This window comes from Sapajus apella, unplaced genomic scaffold (genome assembly GCF_009761245.1).
Source record: "Sapajus apella isolate SASKATOON/1434 unplaced genomic scaffold, GSC_monkey_1.0 scaffold88, whole genome shotgun sequence".
Taxonomy (NCBI): domain Eukaryota; kingdom Metazoa; phylum Chordata; class Mammalia; order Primates; family Cebidae; genus Sapajus; species Sapajus apella.
Window position 1 is genome coordinate 8,959,018 of NW_022437028.1, and position 8,007 is coordinate 8,967,024.

Sequence of the window (8,007 nt, forward strand, 5' to 3'; positions counted from 1 at the left end):
TTATTTTGCCTAAAATTGCTTTTACTATTTCAGCACTTTTTTTGATTCCATATGAATTTTAGAGTAGTTTTTTTTTCTAATTATGTGAAAAAGTACATTAGTGTCTTGATAGAAATAGCACTGAATCTATAGATTGCTTTGGCCTGTATGGCCATTTTAACGATATTGATTCTTCCAATCCATGAACATGAGATATTTTTCCATTTGTTTATGTCATCTATTATTTCTTTTCACAGTGCTTTGTAGTCCTCCTGGTAGAGATCCTTCACCTCTTTGGTTAAATGTATTTTGGGTATTTTTGTTTTTCTGTTTGGCTATTTTATTTTATTTATTTATTTATTTATTTATTTATTTTTTTGAGACGGAGTTTCGCTCTTGTTACCCAGGCTGGAGTGCAATGGCGCGATCTCGGCTCACCGCAACCTCCGCCTCCCGGGTTCAGGCAATTCTCCTGCCTCAGCCTCCTGAGTAGCTGGGATTACAGGCACGCACCACCATGCCCAGCTAATTTTTTGTATTTTTAGTAGAGACGGGGTTTCACCGTGTTGACCAGGATGGTCTCGATCTCTTGACCTCGTGATCCACTCGCGTCGGCCTCCCAAAGTGCTGGGATTAAAGGCGTGAGCCACCGCGCCCGGCCTGTTTGGCTATTTTAAATGGGATTGCATTCTTAATTTTGCTCTCAGTTTAAATATTACTAATGTATAGAAGTACTACTGATTTTCGTACATTGATTTTTATATCCTGAAACTATACTGACATCATTTATCAGGTCTAGGAACTTTTTGGCAGAGTCTTTAGGGATTTTCAGGTATGAACCATATTTTTAGCAAAGAGAGATAGTTTGATTCCTTTTTCTTCTATCTGGATGTCTTTCATGTTTTTCTCTTGCCTGATTGCTCTGGCTAGGACTTCCTATACTGTGCTGAATAAAAGTGGTGAGAGTGGGCCTCCTCGTCTTGTTCCAGTTCTCAAAGGGAATGGTTCCAGCTTTTGCCTGTTCAGTATGATGTTGGCTTTTCATAGGTTTTTTATATTATTTTGTGGGTTTTTCATATTATTTTGAGGTATGTTCCTTCTATGCCTAGCCTCTTGAGGGTTTTTATTATGAAGAGATGTTGGATTTTATCAAAAGCTTTTCAGGAGTCTATTGAGATAATCATGTATATATTTTTTGCTTTTAATTCTGTTTACATGGTGAATCATATTTATTGAATGTGGATGTTTACCAGTCTTGCATCCCAGAAATAATGCCTACTTGATTGTGGTTACTTTTCTAGTAAATGATTTTATTTCTCTTTTTCTTAAAAAGCTTACTTTGGCAGGATATAAAATTCTTGGTTGGAGTTTATTTTCCTTAGCAATGGTGGAATTGGATCCTCAATCTCTCCTGGCTTATAGGGTTCTGCTGAAAAGTCTCCTGTGAGCCTAATGAGGTTCCCTTTGTACATGGTTCAACCTTTTTCTCCACCTGCTTTTAAGATGTTTTCTTTAGTGCTGACTTTGAATAGTGGATGAGTCTATGTCTTCATGATGTACATTTTTAGCAGTATTTCACAGGTGTTCTCTGGATTTCTTGTATCTGGATATCTACGTTTCTAGCAGGATTAGGGAAATTTTCTTGATTTATTTTCTCAAATATGTTTTCCAGGTTGTTGACGTTTTCTTCTTCTCTCTCAGGAAGGCCAACAATTTGTAGATTTGATCATTTTATATAATCTCATGTTTCTTGAAGACCGTCCATTTAAAAAAAGCTGTTTTCTTTATTTTTATCTGACTGGGTTACTTTGAAAGACCAGTTTTCAAGCTCTGACATTCTTTTTTTCTGCTTGGTCTAGTCTTTGTTAAATCTTTCAATTGTATTTGCAGGTTTCTTAAGTGAGTTTATCAATTCCAAAAGCTCTAATTGATTATGTGGTAAGATGTTTATCTCTTCCTTCACTTCCTGAATCACTTTAAAAGTTTCTTTTTGTTGATATTCAACCTTGTCTTGGACCTTTTTGAGGTTCCTTGCAATCCATGCTTTGAATTCTTTTGTTTGTTTTTGAGACAGAGTTTTGCTCTTGTTGCCCAGGCTGGAGTGCAGTGGTGAAATCTTGGCTCACCACGACTTTCACCTCCTGGTTTAAATGATTCTTCTGCCTCAGCCTCCTGAGTAGCTGGGATTACAGGCATGCGCCACTACGCCCAGCTAATTTTTATATTTTTAGTAGAGACGGGGTTTCTCCATGTTAGTCAGACTGGTCTTGAACTCCTGACCTCAGGTGATCTGCCCGCTTTGGCCCCCCACATAGCTGGGATTATAGGCATAAGCCACTGTGCTCAGCCCATGCTTTGAATTCTTTATCTGTAATTTCTGGGTTTCCATTTTGTTTATGGACCATTGCTGGAGAGCTAGTGTAATTTTTTGGTGGCGTCATACATTCATATTTTTCACGGTGCCAGAATTCTTGCACTAGCTTCTTCTCATCTGGAGACACTGGCATTTCTAATTTTTGTAACTCTTTTCTTGCAGATGGGTTTTTATTTCTTTGTAATATTTTTGATTCTTCTTTCTCTACCTCTCTTCAGGAACGTGAGTGTAGAGAATCTCAGATAGGGTCTTTAATCTTTGCTTCTATAGCTTTATGGACTCTCTTACATGTTGTGCAGATTTACCTTCAAGCCAGTAAATGGCAGTATTGGGTAAGAGCCGACAGTGGCCAAAGCAGTTGGATTGATACTTGATCCTTTTTTACTAGGAGAGGCTCTCTGTTGCCTTAGGCAATGGGCTGATATGTGGAATGCACAGTGGTCTGAGTGCCTTGCTAAGCCCCAGGGACACTGTGGGTGAGATGGGTGCGTCTGAACTGGACGGGTCTGCCTACAGGTCCCCCAGTGGCAGGCACACACTCCAGCACCAAGGAAAATCCAGTGGGTGGCCTGGAGAATCCAAGGTGTGCTTGAGCATGGAACTGGGAAATTTCAGTTTTCCTAAGTAACCCAAAACCTAAATAAGCCTGCATAGGAAAGTATCTTGATAAAATATGAGATATTTGTTTTTTAGGCCAGTTATCAAAAAGGTAAAGAAAAACATTCTTCAGTGTGTGTGCTTTTCCTTATGGGAGGCCCATTTAGGTAATCTGGAAGTCAAACCTGATAAAAGGATACTCAGTTAATCAGACAGAGGAGGAATGTGTCCAGGGTTATGAGTGTACACTATTATAGAGGAATGTAAACAAGGGAATTAATACCTTGAGCAGGGACTACCTGGCTCTTCATAACAGCATGGGATGTGTTTTCTGGGTACATAGAACAAAACAGACACAACAAAAGCCAAGAGTAGAGGATAAAGTCATACTGGAGGAATACACTCCTTCTGTAGGTCTTAAAAATAAAAATTTTAGAATAGGGTCATAATGGCAGAGAAGCAAAAAAAAGGAACAGAGGTTGATGAAAAGGTCAAAGGAGAGGAGACAGCTGTCATCCCAAACAAAGAGATGTGCCTGAGAAACTTTAATAAGTTTACCTCAAGAAATGAAATTATCTTTGGTTCAATTCATTCACTTCAGAAAAAGAAATGCAATTGCCATTTTTGAATAAAAACAGCACTTTCAACTAAACAGAAAATTAAGTAGCTCTCAGGATGAAATGTGGCAGATATAGAAACTGCAGTTTAAAGGGTGGCTGTAAGAAAAAATCAGATTTTAGGATTAAAAATAAAAACAATTTGCTTTGTTACTATCACCAAATCAATACTTGAAGAAAATCATGTTTTTACATAAAGGACCAAATATTTTAATTTTGCATTAGTGTATTTTTAACATTAAAGATCAAATATTAGAGTTATAAATAATTTTGAAAAATTATAGCCAACTTGATGGCACACAAATTTTAAAATAAATTTCTTTTATGAAACTTGTCACTGCTTAATCAGACTATTGACATGTTTTGACACTTTATTTCTATACATTTAATAAATAACCAATTCTTTTATTCTGAGAAAAATTACACAAGATTTTTAAAAGTAAAATTATTTTAAACTTTTAAAATACAAATTTTTATATTTGTAATGTTTTTATATTTTATAATTTCTTGGTTTTAAAACATTTATTAAATCCATATTTTGATACAAACTTAAAATTACCTCTGAATTACACACAATTATCTTTTAATTAAAAGCATATTTTAGGCTTGGCATGGTGGCTCATGCCTGTAATCTCAGCACTGGGAGGCTGAAGTGGATGGACCATTGGAGATCAGGAGTTCAAGGCCAGCCTGGGCAACATGGTGAAACCTGTCTCTACTAAAAGTACAAAAATTAGCTGGGCGTTGTGGTGGGCTGCTGTAGTCCCAGCTACTCGGGCAGTTGAGGCACAAGAATCACTTGAACTCTGGAGGTGGAGGTTGCAGTGAGCAGAGATCAAGCCACTACACTCCAGCCTGGGCACCAGAGCAAGATTCCATCTCTCTCTCTAATAAAGGGATATTTTAGTCTGTTTATACTTTGAATTAAAATTACATTTTTTATTGCCATTGCTTTTGGTGTCTTAGTCATGAAGTCCTTGCCTATGCCTATATCCTGAATGCTTTTGCCTAGGTTTTCTTTTAGGGTTTTTATGGTGTTAGGTCTTATGTTTAAATCTTTAATCCATCCGGAGTTAATTTTAGTGTAAGGTGTAAGGAAGGGTCCAGTTTCTGCTTTATGCACATGGCTAGCCAGTTTTCCTAACACCATTTATTAAACAGGGAATCTTTTCCCCATTGCTTGTTTTTGTCAGGTTTTTCAAAGATCAGATGGCTGTAGATGTGTGGCATTACTTCTGAGGACTCTGTTCTGTTCCACTGGTCTATATCTCTGTTTTGGTTTATACCATGCTGGTCTATACCATGCTGTTTTGATTACTGTAGACTTGTAGTAGGATCTAGAAATAGAAATTCCATTTGACCCAGCAATCCCATTACTGGGTATATACCCAAAGGATTACAATCGTTCTATTATAAAGGCACATGCACACATATGTTCATTGAGGCACTGTTTACAATAGCAAAGACCTGGAACCAACCCCAATGCCCATCAATGTTAGACTGGATAAAGAAAATGTAGCACATATACACTATGGAATACTATGCAGCCATAAAAAAGGATGAGTTAATGTCCTTCGTAGGGATATGGACGAATCTGGAAACCATCATTCTCAGTAAACTTACATAAGAACAGAAAACCAAACACCACACGTTCTCACTCATAGGCGGCTGTTGAACAATGAGAACGCATGGGCACAGGGAGGAGAACATCACACACTGGGTCTGTTGGGGGGTGGGGTGCTGGGGGGGGACAGAGAGGGGTGGGGAGGTTGGGGGAGGGATAACATTGGGGGAAATGCCTGATGTAGGTGAGGGGGAATGGAGGCAGCAAACCACCATGGCATGTGTGTACCTATGCAACAATCCTGCAAGATCTGCACGCGTACCCCAGAACTTAAAGTGCAATTAAAAAAAACCAACAAAAAAATACATTTTTATAAGTTTATATGTATAATTATATAAATGTACTAAATATTTTAAACTTGTAGTAACCTTAAATTTTATTTAAAACCTAGAAAACAAGAAATTTTGAATTGCCCATCACATATCAGTATTTTATAGTTAAGAACCATTTTATAATTTTTTTTTTAGTTTCTTTTTTTAAAAATTATACTTTAAGTTCTGGGGTACATGTGTAGAACGTGCAAGTTTTTTACAAAGGTATACATGTGCCATGGTGGTTTGCTGCAACCATCAACCCCATCATCTACATTAGGTATTTCTCCTAATGCTATCCCTCCCTTTGCCACCTACCCCCAACAGGCCCTAGTGTGTGATGTTCCCCTTCCTGTGTCCATATGTTCTTATTGTTCAGCTCCCACTTATCAGTGTGAACACGTGGTGTTTGGTTTTCTGTTCCTGTGTTAGTTTGCTGGGAATGATGGTTTCCGGCTTCATCCATGTCCTTGCAAAGAACATGAACTCATTCTTTTTTATGGCTGCATAGAATTCCATGGTGTACATGTGGCAGATTTTCTTTATCCAATCTAACACTGATGAGCATTTGGGTTGGGTTCAAGTCTTTGCTATCATGAACAGTGCTGCAGTAAACATACATGTGCATGTGTCTTTATAACAAAATGATTTATAATCCTTTGGGTATATACCCAGTAATGAGATTGCTGGGTCAAATAGTGTTTCTGGTTTAGATCCTTGAGGAATCGTCACATTGTCTTCCACAATGGTTGAACTAATTTACACTCCCACCAACAGTGTAAAAACACTCCTATTTCTTCACATCCTCTCCAGCATCTGTTTTTTTCCTGACTTTTTAATGATCACCATTCTAACTGGTGTGAAATGGTATCTCGTGGTTTTGATTTGGATTTCTCTAATGACCCCTGATCCACTGATGATGAGCTCATTTTTTTCATATCAAAAAAAGCTGCATAAATGTCTTCTTTGAAAAGTATCTGTTCATATCCTTTGCCCACTTTTTGGTGGGGTTGTTTTTCTTGTATATTTAAGTTCCTTATAGATTCTAAATATTAGCCCTTTGTCAGATAGATAGATTGCAAAATTTTTCTCCCATTCTGTAGGTTGCCTGTTCACTCTGATGATAGTTTCTTTTGCTGTGCAGAAGCTCTTTAATTAGATCCCATTTGTCAATTTTGGCTTTTGGTGTTTTAATCATGAAGTCCATGCCCATGCCTATGTCTGGAACAGCAGAAAACTAGGTTTTCTTCTAGGGTTTTTGTGGTTTTAGGTCTTATATTTAAATCTTTAATCCATTCTGAGTTAATTTTTGTATAAGGTGTAAGGAATGGGTCCAGTTTCAGTTTTGTGCATATGGCTAGCCAGTTTTCCCAACACCATTTATTAAATAGGGAATCATTTCCCCATTGCTTGTTTGTGTCATGTTTGTCAAAGATCAGATGGTTGTAGATGTGTGATGTTATTTCTGAGACCTCTGTTCTGTTCCATTGGTCTATATATCTGTTTTGGTACCAATATCATGCTGCTTTGGTTACTATCGCCCTGCAGTATAGTTTGAAGTCAGGTAGTGTGATGACTCCAGCTTTGTTCTTTTTGCTTAGAATTTTTGTTTGTTCTTTTTGCTTAGGATTGTCTTGGCCATGTGGGCTTTTTTTGGTTCCATATAAAATTTAAAATAGTTTTTTCTAATTCTGTCAAGAAAGTCAATGGTATCTTGATGGGGATAGCACTCAATCTATAAATTTCTTTGGGCAGTATGACCGTTTTCACAATATTTATTCTTCCTATTCATGAGCATGGAATGTTTTTCAATTTGTTTGCATCTTCTCTTATTTCTCTGGCCTGATTTCCCTAGCCAGAACTTCCAATACTATGTTGAATAGGGTGGTGAGAGAGGGCGTCCTTGTCTTGTGCCGGTTTTCAAAGGGAATGCTTCCAGCTTTTGCCCATTCAGTGTGATATTGGTGTGGGTTTGTCAGTAATAGCTCTTATTATTTTGAGATATGTCCCATCAACACCTAGTTTATTGAGTGTTTTTAGCATGAAGAAGTGTTGAATTTCATTGAAGGCCTTTCCTTTATCTGTTGAGATAATCATGTGGTTTTTGTCATTGGTTCTGTTTATGTGATGGATTATGTTTATTGATTTGCATATGTTGAACCAGCCTTGCATCCCAAGAATGAAGCCGACTCAATCATGGTGGATAAGCTTTTAGATGTGCTGCTGGATTCTGTTTGCCAGTATTTTATTGAGGATTTTCATGTGGATGTTCATCAGGAATATTGGCCTGAAATTTTCTTTTCTTTCTTTTCTTTTCTCTTTCTTTCTTTCTTTCTTTCTTTCTTTCTTTCTTTCTTTCTTTCTTTCTTTCTCTTTCTTTCTTTCTTTCTTTCTTTCTTTCTTTCTTTCTTTCTTTCTTTCTTTCTTTCTTTCTCTTTCTTTCTTTCTTTCTTTCTTTCTTTCTTTCTTTCTTTCTTTCTTTCTTTCCTTTCTTTCTTTCTTTCT

The 8,007-nt window shown here is 37.2% G+C and overlaps 1 long non-coding RNA gene across 1 annotated transcript in view; it reads left to right on the forward strand.

The window, feature by feature from the left end:
- The first annotated feature begins 955 nt into the window (after positions 1-955).
- LOC116534665 overlaps positions 956-8,007 on the forward strand; it is a 24,937-nt gene continuing 17,885 nt past the window's right edge. Inside the window, exon 1 of the long non-coding RNA XR_004261814.1 lies at positions 956-967. This is a non-coding gene — a long non-coding RNA (uncharacterized LOC116534665). The remainder of the gene's footprint in view (positions 968-8,007) is intronic.